This window comes from Tachypleus tridentatus, chromosome 2, assembly GCF_004210375.1.
Source record: "Tachypleus tridentatus isolate NWPU-2018 chromosome 2, ASM421037v1, whole genome shotgun sequence".
In the NCBI taxonomy this organism is placed as follows: domain Eukaryota; kingdom Metazoa; phylum Arthropoda; class Merostomata; order Xiphosura; family Limulidae; genus Tachypleus; species Tachypleus tridentatus.
In genome coordinates this window covers 107482021-107494439 of record NC_134826.1, presented here as the reverse complement: position 1 = coordinate 107494439, position 12419 = coordinate 107482021, and the positions used below count along the sequence as shown (strand labels likewise).

General features: G+C 32.0%; 1 long non-coding RNA gene across 1 annotated transcript in view; it reads left to right on the top strand.

Moving 5' to 3' along the window:
- Nucleotides 1–235: 235 nt before the first annotated feature.
- Nucleotides 236–12419, top strand: part of LOC143244797 (uncharacterized) — a 53253-nt gene continuing 41069 nt past the window's right edge. Inside the window, exon 1 of the long non-coding RNA XR_013025325.1 lies at nucleotides 236–359. This is a non-coding gene — a long non-coding RNA (uncharacterized LOC143244797). The remainder of the gene's footprint in view (nucleotides 360–12419) is intronic.

The following is a 12419-nucleotide window of genomic DNA, read 5'->3' as shown; positions in this document are numbered from 1 at the left end:
GCTACATGCAAACAGGCTAACGATTTACCATTTTTGGTTATAACTAGTTATTACGTTAGTTTTGGTTTTAATTCCAAATATTACAATGAGTCAGCAAAATTCATCCAATTAAATGAAAGATCTGTTTGTGAGTTCAATCTGTACACTATTTGGGGATTTATGAAAATATCAAAGACATTTGTATAAAAGTCCTGTTTTGGGGCTAAAAGTCAGTTTCTTGGCTTATATAAGAAGCCATCAAACTATCTGTTGAAACAAACTGATCTAGGTGCCCCCTAATCCACCTATGTTCAAGCCTAGAACATCATTAAAAATGTCTGTAATATGAGATGTTTCAAGTTTTTCCACTCATTCGCCATGTAAGTAGCTATTGCTATCTCTCTCAGTTGAAGTATGTAGTTAAGAACTGGGTGCAAAGTATTTTGCATTAAAGAAAGTTATGGCTGAGCATATTTCACGTAATGTGTTAGTTGATAACTTACTGGTTTAATTGAGGAATTTAATGGATAGCATTGAAAGTTTAATTGAGGGACAGTTATTCTTTATGAAGAGAAACCCACTTGAAATAAAAATGTATCTCAGAACCGCTGGTAACCTAGGACAGTCGAAACGTTGTTCTCTGCTTTATTAGTAAAAGTGTTAATACCTATACCAGCTGTTCTGAAATACATAGTGTTGGTTGTAATCTCAATTTCAATCTCTGAATTCATTCTTCATTCTAGCTGTAAATTTTCTCGAATTAGAGACTTGCGCACGCCACTCGCAACTTTAAACCTGGAAGTTAAATAAATCTACTGATAACTGGATTTAAGTGAAACTCCAAATAACTAGCCTACATGGTATCTCGTTGCACAATTTTATTGATAATGATCTATTAAATGCATTCAGCCTTTTATGTACCTACCTTCAGTTTCACAGTATCAGCTGGATTCTTCAGTGCTGCAGGAATTAGCACGTTACTCCATGATGCTAATTAAATGCTATTTTGTGATTTGATATTCACCCCTGCTTTTAAAATCACATTGCAGTCTGTGCTTATTTTTCAGCAAAACTATAAATTTGAGGGACTTTTCTAATAAAATTTGTTTTTCACATAGGACTGTAAATTCTTAATATTGATTTATTCAACTTTCAAAATACGCTATTGGGTAAAATATCATTTTAGACCCAGGTTTAAATATTATACTGTGTATATCTGAAGATAGCTAAGATTTAAAGAGATCAAGTATTTCATTCTTAAGCCTAAGACTCCAAATATCGTTAACTGTAAGTATTAGGTTATTCGAAAAATAATGACGGATTGTTATACTTACATTTTAGTCATTTATAAGGATAAGAAACCAGTCTTTTTTACGACTTCATATAAACCATTGAAACAATAAAGCTTTCTTCTATTCATTAGTGCTTTTATTTTTTTTTAAAACTTTATCTCCGATATTTCAGATCCTTACAATTAATGATGGTAAAAAAGTATGTTGTTGTACAAATTGAGACTATTTTTTTATTTTAAAGCAGTTAACTGTAAATATATATCTAACATTATTAAAAAAATGTTAAATTTTATGTAATCCACCTGTAAGGTATGTCATTACATTGGCTTATGTATATGAATGTTTTTTTTATGTTTATCGGGTTCGATATATAAGTAGTCCAGCTAGTTATAGTAATATAGAAAGAATTTATGGTAGAAAAGTATTGTAACAAAGAGTGTAAGTATGTTTGTGTGAACCAAAGTAGCTCTTTTTTAATTTCATGTAACTCGTAATCTATGAGTCGCGGGCTCAAATCCACATTCCATGAAACATGCTTACCTTTAAAATGGTGAAGGCATTATATTGTGCTGCTTAATCCTACTCTTCATTGGTAAAAGAGTAACCCAAAAGTTGGTGGTGAGCGAGTTCTGATGGCTAACTGCCTTTCCTCTGCTCTTTCACTGCTAAGTTAGGGATGACAAGCGCAGATAATCCTCATACAGCTTTGTGCAAATTTCAAAATGAACACAGCTTTATAAATTTAAATATTTTTTTTCTACTATATTTAGTTTATGCACCAGTAATATCAAATGTCGGGCGCTCGTATACCCGATTCAATTTTATTACTTGTCAGGATGTTTATTAGACTGCCCTCAAAGTGTCCGAAATAGTGTATCGTCCATTTCATATACATATATATACTAGCATCCTTTTCAGTACAAGAAAGGAATCGGTGGTACTACAGAACTTCTGAGAAAGTATTATAGAGTGATAAGATTCGTCATTGTTTCTGTACGCTTGTATGGAAAATTCATTTACTTACTTACTTAGAAGAAAATTTTGAAATAGTGAAAGTTTGATTTACTTCATAGGCACATATATATTGATTTAGGCGGCTTTATAAGCACAATAAACTTGTTTCATTCAGCCAACACTGTGAAGTAATCATTGTTAATATTCAGATATTTTGAAAGTGGTTGTAAGTGGGCGATTTTTATGGCCATCACTTTTTACTTAATGATTATTCCAGGTTGTACAAAATACAAATCGTAAAGTACTACAGAAAATTTCATAGAACCATTAAGTTGTATAATAATTCAGTGTTGTTTGCTTTTGTTGTTGTTTTTTTACAAAAATTAAAATAAAATCTATTATGAAGTTTAATCAGAAAGATTTTGTTTTGTTTTTAACTATTTAAGGAAAATAATTATAATTTCATTATTTTTGGTTTGCAAATGTGAACAAAAGTTTCAAATAAACTTTACCTGAACGTGATGTGTTAGGCGTATTTTAGCATGTATAGTATTAGACTATTAACAACGGTGACCCCCCGCAAGTACAGCGGTAAGTCTACAGATTTACAACGCTAAATTCCGGGGTTTGATTCCTTTATGTGGCTTGGCTCTAAGAAAAACATATAAACGACGGGTTAAAAAATATGCATTTATTTGATTGTTCAAGTAAAAAGCCAACAAGTCACGATCTTGTATTAATGTCATAATTTTGATTATAATTTTGGAATTAAACTATATTTTTTGTTTTATTTTGTTGTTAGCACAAAATACAAACAGGCACATTGATGAAAATTTGCACTGTTTGTTTATTTTTGAAGTTAAACGCAAAACTATACAGTGGGCTATTTATGTTCTGCCCATTAGCAGTATCGAAACCCGGTTGTGTTGCAAGCCTGCACACATACCAATGTGTATCTAGGGAGGTAAAGACTTATTAGCAATTTTGAATTTGCAGATGAACGAACATTGTAAAAGATAGGATATAAAACATCAAAATTGATGAAGTGTATTCTTACATTATTAACACCTTATAAACTTTAAATAAGCCTTAAAAGACGTTTCTAGTGCTTGAAGTATTACTAAGAATTCATAAGTGGTGTTGCCAGATGAATATAGAAGAGATGTTATTTTAAGCTTTGCCAGATATAAATTGAAATAGTGTTTAAATTCTTAATTCTTAGCATATACGACATAGCTGGTAGAGTAGTATTTATCAAAATAATGACACCAAGTGTGTTCATTTAGTTATGAACTCCTTTGTGTAAAATCTTTAGTCAAGGGAAGCATTATTCGTTAATTATGATTAATATACAATAAGTTCGTCTCGTGAAAAATGCTTAAGCAAGCAAAATGTTATCTGTGTCAGGGTACCAGTTATAATCATTACATTATAATCCCAAATGGTGTGCACACGATATAAACTGGCCAAACACAAGTAGTTAGGGGAGAGATATCTTATATCGAAAATGACGTCATCGGTCCACGAAGTGGTACCTGAAGCTGTCAGGCCACCATGACACTTGATGATGGAAGTTATCTGCAGCCAAAGAGTGCATTGCTAGAAGATCTCAGGTGACATTTTAGTTGGAGTATTAGTCAACAGAGTGTGTGCGTTATAAGTGTCATAGATCACGAAGTGGTCCCAGAAGACGCTGTTGTTTTATAGGAAGGATGACATCATAATTCGATACCAGGGGTATATTATTTTAGGTGGGCGGCGCTAGCAAGGTTCTATAGTTCAATGCTGTTAGTAGACGTATGGTCTTACTAAGGTAATATGTGTGGATGGTCTTACTAGGCATATTGTCTGTGTTTTACAAAGGCAATTGACATTTCTATATACAGATAGCTTTACTATAGTCGTATAGGGTTGCATACAGATGTTAATTTGTCTCAATTTATATTTATAGTTCTTATCTATATGTCTTACAAAAGCTGACAGTGCTTCTATGAATGGAAACTACTGTTACTACATTGTCTTAATAAGGTTCTGCAAGCGGTTGATCTTATTAGGCATATTATGTTTTTTCCATAGATAGTTAGAGTTTTTATACCAGACAGTGTTACTATACTTTCATATTATTTTATACAGATTTCGACTTGTATGTGCTTATATTTAGGGGTTTTATTTATATATTTAACTGTGTTGTATGTGTTTTACAAAGACATACGATGCTAATAAGTGGATTGTTTTACTGAGGTTCGATAGGCATATGACAAATAGTGTTAATGAGGTTAGTTCAGCTGTGGCGAATGGCATTACTAGGTATATAGTTTAATAGGATGATGAGCTCATTATAAGGTGCGTAAGTAGTTATATTTTATAAGTAAAACTATTGTTTATTATTGTTTATATTTCTGTGCATTGGGTAGAATAAAAAATGAGTTCTCAAAAAAATACGTCATAGGGTATTGTTATTTGAGGCACATGATGCCATTAAGGACAGTGTTACCATAGTTGAAAGGGCGATCAATTAATCAATAGTATTTTTACCTCACTTACATTGAAAATGGTAAGAATATTATTTATAGAAACAATATGTCTAAAGTCTCAGTGAGCAGGAAACAAGCTGTAGATAAAGATTTATAAAAATATCTATCCCAACGTAAGAACGGAAATGGTTAAACATAAGTATTTACATATTTTTTTTTAATTTTTGTGAAACAAATTAACTTACAGAACTAATCGTGAGATGTAAATAAGCATCTTTTTGAAGGCGAATAGATATTATACAATATATTTGATTATAGAAAAAAATTAGAAGTAACTGTTTCACCTATATAAAATCAGGAAATCCAAATGTAGTTACTTAATACAAATGAGATACAGAAGTAAAAACTATAGGTCTAATGAATTAACAAATAGTTTTATACACAGAATATTAGATAATTGTTAAAGTATGTAAGGTAAATTAGTGGCTATGATATCTGCTTCTTTTAAATAATGGATGAACAAAAATTGTATGTTGGATAAAATATGGCACATATAACTGTGCTGTAATAATTGGCTCATTGAAGTAATAGTTTTTACTTTTAAAAGTAAAACAACAGGTGTGTTAAAATGCAAAAGAACTTTTAAAACGTAGTGTTTAGTAATACTGTCCACCTAAAGTAATGCTATCCTTAATAAGACCTTGTAATAATAACACCATTTGTCAGCATGTGTAAAATGAAATATTTTGTCAAAACGTCATTTACTATTATACACAACAAAATTAATAGTTATATGAGGACAGAGATATAATAAAATATATTTAATATATAAAGCAACAATAGTGAAAAATGTGTATAAAGTGAAACAATAAGCCTGTATGTTAAATTACTGCATAGTAGATATGTTATCACGAAAAATTCGTCCTTTTCAGGACAGATATTTGTAAACATATGATATTCAAGTAAGATAAAATTCTATTGATTAATCGGACATTCTGTGAACTATGATAACATTGTCCTTGGTAGTATCATCCACGTAAACTAACATTATACTACGAAATAATTTGTGAAGAACTGATTTGTTGTTATACACAAGATATAGAAATATAATAAATAAAAATAATAGTTTTAGTGATAAGAGACAGACATTGAGACATTCTACAATAAAGTTACCTTACTGAACTATCTACTTATCAACCATAGAAGTACTAACCTTAGTACCACAATTTGTTGTAATATCAGTTTTTTCACACGTTCTGAACTGTACGAACACTGTATTTGTTTATAAACAGTTTATTTGTCGTTTAATTTACATAAAACTTTAAGCAAATGTGTGTTAGTATAATATTTATAATATATTCTTCTTTTATTTGCCTAATCATGATACTTTTTTAGTTATGAGCAAAAACACCACTCGGGACGCAGGGGTACGAACACTTTCTGTCGCAACTGTATACAGACAATATATGTCTAGTAAGATTATCTACCTATAGAATCTTAGTACGACTAATACAGTTCGCTCATATTAAACACTGTCAGTCTCTGTAAAATATATGTAATAGAGTAAAATCTATAAATGAAAACTATAAACATAGGTTGAGACATGTTGAAATTTGTATGCAGTCCTTTGAGACTGTAGTAACACTATATGCCTATAGGAATCCCAAATGCTTTTGTAAATAATACACAATACATCTAGTAAAATCATCCACCTAGTAACACTCTTAGCCTATAGAACCATAGTAACATCATTTGCCTATAGTAATATATCCTTTCTACCAGCATCTTCTTGTGCCACTTCAAGGGACCATAATTCTAGAAAACCTTTCTCTCTGATGCCACATCATAGAACTGTGAACCATCTCAACATGCTCTGTGTTAAGCAACACTCGAATTATGATGTCATATCACATCTCCTAGCAATGACCTCTCTAGCAGCAGATAACTCCTGTTATCAAGTGTCACAGTATCCTAACAATATCCTGTGCTACTTCGCGAATGTCACTTACGACACAGAACATTCCCCCTAAGTACTGGCATTACTTCTGTCGAGATAACAAGTGTGGTCAATACGTTACCACTCAGAACTGGTGTCAGAAGCACTTAAGCTAGCGCAATATTATGTTTGTGAAGGTTAAAGGTGAATTTTCAGCAAATTTAATAATTGCCTTAGAAACCGTACTTTGATTAGGTATAATTTATGAAATACAGAAAATCTTTAAATTACAAAATGTTTAAACACAATATTCGAAAAAACTCATTATGTTAAATTAAAGTAATTGAGTTTATGGAAATTTTACGCTAAAAAGTAGTTTATAAACTACTTTACCATTTCACTAGATATTGACACTTGTTTGTTGGATGAAATTTTCACTTTTTTCACATCTAAGGAACGATGAATTGATCAGCTTAAGATGCAGTAAAGTAGCTATATGATTGTTCAGTTAAGATTGTAGGTTGTGAGTTAAGAATGCTTCCTTTCTTCTTACTGTCTATTCATCTTACGCTGAGCCTTTTATTTTGAATCATTCACTATTTAGTTTTCACTTTGTTTTTTGATTAAGTAGTTGTAAATTCCAAAATTATTGAAGGTGTTGTTAAGCGTATACTCCTTGATTTTGGTGGCTAAAGTTCGAGTTATTGACCCAATATAGACTTACATGCAGCAAAGACACAAATATTTGTATACTACCAGCGAGTTTTTTAAGGAGGCACTTCATCTTTAAACAGAAAAAAATATGTTTACTTTTTGGCCGACTTTTTAGTTTGATGCCGTATGAAATAATGAAGGGTAACACTAAGACACTAGCACGTTTAGAAACGTTAAGTTCAGGAATTTTGGGGTTGTAAACCATATTAATATATTCAAAAATACTTTTGTGCGAGAAAGTAGGCATCTTTAATCATTTATTCTTTTAATACTGATGAGTTCATGAAAAAACCGTAAAATCTGGAAATTTTAATATACTCTAAGAATTAAAATACTTATTAGATTAGTCAGGTACAAGTGTGCTAAAATGGCAGTACAGGTCAGAAAATGTTGGTTTGTGACAGTACTTAGTTTCGAGCCTGTTGTTCCGGTTGATGACCTCCAGATATAAAAAAATACAGTTTATTTTTTAACTTTTTTCTCTTCAACAATGAACTCGATGTTGCTGTGTTTGAATATAAGTAATCTTGGAACTTTTTGAATACGATACAAGTTTCATCAATGTATCTCTTTTAAGCTAGAAGTTTAAATTTGCATGGACATAACTGTAACCACTTGGTTTCATGATGGGACAAGAACAAATTAGCTAGTGTGGGAGAAAGTGGTGAACCCATGGGTACACCGTCAATCTGATTATATGTCTTAGTATTAAATACAGAATGAAATTCTTTGGTTGTAATTTCAAGTAGCGAAATAAACTGATTTTTAGTTAAGCCATTAAATTTAGTGCTATCAGAGATCACTAAATCTCCACTTAATTTGATTACTTGATGAAGTAAAATGTTAGTGTATTATAACTTAAATCAAAATTTGTGATATATACAGATGAATCAAATTATAAGGATTTGACGAAATTAGAAAAATCAAAGGAATTTTTAACAGTAGATTTATTATTAGTAAACGGAAGTAAAAACTTGCTTAAAAATACAGCTTATTTACAACTGTGTATTCCTATGTTGGATACATGAATCTGATTGGTAAATCTGTTTTATGCAGTTTAAGCAGATAATACATATTATCTAGAGACTAAAGTTCGGTGAATATTTTTTGGTATCGCACGAGTTCAAATCCAGCTCTCCAGCTTCAGAATCTTGAGTATTGGAATTCCAAAGAGCTATGGAAATACCCTTAACATTTGTTATCATTGTTCTTTATTAGTTCAAACGCTGAACCCTTAACATTTGTTATAATTTTCTTCATTAATTCAAACGCTGGAATTGAACGGCAAATAGTTTAATAGTATTCTTGTTTGTTTGTTTTTATTTTCTATTTTTATGTTTCAGATTTAAATCCCTCCCAGTGGCACAGTGGTATGTCTGCGGACTTATCATTAAAAAGCGGGTTTTGATACCCGTGGTGGGCAGAGCACAGACAGCCCATTGTGTAGTTTTGTGCTTAATTCAAAACAAACAAACAAATTCAGATTTAAATTAATGATTTTCCTTGTTATATGTTTTTAAGAAGTGTTCTTGGGTACGACTGAATCTATATTCTAGTTTAAAATCATTGGTCAAGTCACATACTGTGCTTTCAGCCTACTTACAACCTTTTGAACTATGTTTCCATCATTTTTAACGTCTAGCAGTGCGGATTTTGTAAACACGTACAAGTAATAATTTTTATTTTATTTTATTTTATTTTTACTTTCAGTGATTATTAATTACAATACGTTTGTTTGAATTGGAACTTATTACTAAGTCTCTTCAAAGAAAATTTAGATACTGTTTACAATATATAAGTGAATTTACTATTATACAGTTAAACCCAACCAATGTTCATATAAGAAGTGAGTCCTGGATCAGAAAAAAACAAGTTTGTTTGTATAAGAAATGACCAAGTGTCTTTAAATGAGAAAGCAAAATCGAAACTGAACATAGTTTCCTATTTTAATTCAAATTTTCCTTTCAGTTGGGCTGTATATAAGTGAAGAGCTCACTACACAAAACTGAACAGTAAAAAAATAATGCTAACTTAATCACACGAAAGAACAGGGCAAAAGGAAGATGGACATGTATTCTTTAAACATAAGACAGGATCTGTCAGCCCGTCCATGTCATACGGTGGAGCCCAGCATATGATTTAAACAAGTATGCATGTTTCTGTTATGTCATGTGAGCTGAGTGATATCAACTTATTTCAAGTGCTAATAATACCAAACATTATCACATTTTTTATATAAAAGAAAGTTTACTTATAATCAAAAATGTACGTAGAATAAAATTCAACACTTTAACAATAAAACAAGCTTATGTTTTCTTGTAAGAATACAGTACAACTAGGTAAAAGTAACTTTGCTTACAATTAACGAAATAGGCAGCAAAAGACATTATGATTAAATTTTTTACATCAACCCTAACCGAAAAGTCGTGGTTCGTCTTTAGGCACAGTCTTAAAGAATTTTCTTGTATATTTATTGTGATATTTGTTTATTCTTTTACCTAACGACTGACAACATAAAACGTCAATCAGGTTATTTATCACATTCTGTGTTTAAAATGATTTAATTCACATCCCTTCTAGCTCACTCTTGTTATCTGAAAATATGTCATTCTTTTGCTAATTGTTTTAGTGAAAAGCTACATAATTGGCTATCTATGCTATGTCCACCGCGAATAATCGAACCCTGGATTTTATCGTTATAAGTCCGTAGGCTTATTGCTGACAAATCGGAAAACATGTAAAGAAATGTGCTCCTGGGGGTCAACGATAATTTTACGCACGTTGTTCATATTAATGAAACTAGCAGTTTAAATGTTTTAAAAAATATAACACCGAATTGATCCCAATTATGAGAAAATCATGCTTAAACTCAAACAAAATAACTTGTTCCACAATTCAATGTTTTTAACCCTTTGTTGCATGCTACTTGACTTTTCTTGAGAATTTGGCTAAAACATGGTATATTTGCTCATTTTTTATATTAATTTCATTTTACGAAACCTTCATCAAAACATCTAAAGAAAAAAATGTCTTTAGTTGAACAAAAGTGCTGAACAACAAATGAAATAGAAACCGTCAATACCGGGCACGTTTTGGCATGAGTTCAGTACTTCAAGTGGAGCTGATGTGTATTGTATGTGTTGATTATGATGTTTAACAAGATGACGTTAAACAACGGATGAAAAGATTTTGTAATTATACGGCAGATATTCAAGCACACTATTTACCCGGAATTTATACAGCAAACTTGTTTTTAAAGGTGAATTTTCAACAAATTTAATAATTGCCTTAGAAACTGTACTTTGATTAGGTATAATTCCTGTGTGGTTGCCATATTTTTAATCATTTTAGGTTTTGAGTAAAAAATAAAACAAAATATGCGGATCCTCGAACTCAAGTTCCTTTCGGTCGTTCGGCTGTTTCCGTGACGTTTTACAACTATGGCGTAATAGTTGCCAAACACGCTTCGTTGCGCGCCGACCATTGTGTTCCTTTCAGTGCTGGTGTTTTATGTAAATCTATCGGTGGTTTTTTTCGGATTACATACTTTGTGAGACTATTTTTTGTCTTGATATTGCTACTTTACGTTTGTTTTATGATAACATGGTTTACTGCGTTGCTTATGGTTGTAAAAACGGTTCGGCATCAGGCAAAAGCTTCTTTTCGTTTCCGTGCAAGGAGAAGGAACCGGCAAAGTAGCGACAGTGGGTGCGGATGGTCTTTAGGAAAAACTGGACTCCTTCACATCATGCAAAGCTTTGTTAAGATCACTTTGAATGCTCATGTTTTGTGTTGGATCCCATTGTTTTGGATTCCGTGGGTTTCAAGCCAGGCAGGTTGAGACTGAAAAAAAACATCGGCAGTAGACAGGATCGTCCCCACCATTTTTCTTCGTGTAGAGCTGAGGACTGATCTCAGCCTGCAGCGTACAGGTTACACCGCTCTTAAACCATCCCTTGCCATCACGAAAAGAACAAACTTAAAGATATGTGTGCAGTATAAAGCGATAAACAATAACTAGTATAATATAATAATTTAAAAAGTACAAGTTTTTGAAGAATGTAACTAGACATACACATTTCACATTCATGAGCGTGTTTTGCATTTGTGGCAGCTGAAAGTCAGTGAAACCTTGATTTCCTAATCTAGACAGTGGAAAAATTTATCCCAAATAGAGTATATTCCAAGTTTAAATACTGGTAGATCATTCTGTAAATGTTTTTGTATCATTTTTAAATGTGGAAAAGTTTGAAGAATTCCATTTTTCAAATTTAACATTTCAAGATAAATTAACTATTCAGACTGCTGCATCTAGTTTGATTTTATAGACAGAATTATGACGTATAATTGAAATTCATTTTATTACGAGTGATAAATACTTGATACAATGATTGTGGAAGGGCCGAATATTAGTTACCATAGTCGGCAAAGTATAAACAAATAAAACCCAGTATGTGATACCAATAATTTATAAACACCAGACAGGTTTCGAGATGCTTAAAATTGCACGTGAAATAATACAGACCATATTTATTGTCATTACTTAGGCTTACCATTCTTCCACTGGAGGTATGACCGACTCGCAACCCGCCTGGGCACAATCAGTGTCACTCACAGTTCCGCAGCTCTTGATCGTGGAACTGTCCTCATCACATAACTTGTCAAATCTGTGTCAAAAGTAACTGTTCTAGGTTCGTTCAGAGTAGGTTCGAATTGATTGGCACTACTCGATACTGTTCAGAACACAAAGTCAAAACAGACTCCGCCTCTGTTTCCCCGTATGCACTGGCTATGTTTATTTACATTCTACGCGCTGGCGTTGGCGGTTTGTTTGGCAACTATTACGTCACAGTACTTTTGCTAGCGGCAAACGTAAAAACTAAAACGTTCGGATTGCCGCTCGGAAAGGGCTCTTTCTGCACAAAGTTCTATGTTTCATTTATTAGCACATATTTTTTATAAAAAATGTGAACTTGCAAAAGTAATCTGTATGAATAGTTCTTTTGACTGCAAAGTTTGTTTTTTCTGTAATATTCACCTTTAAGTGCGGTCAACTTCATGATGTGTGCC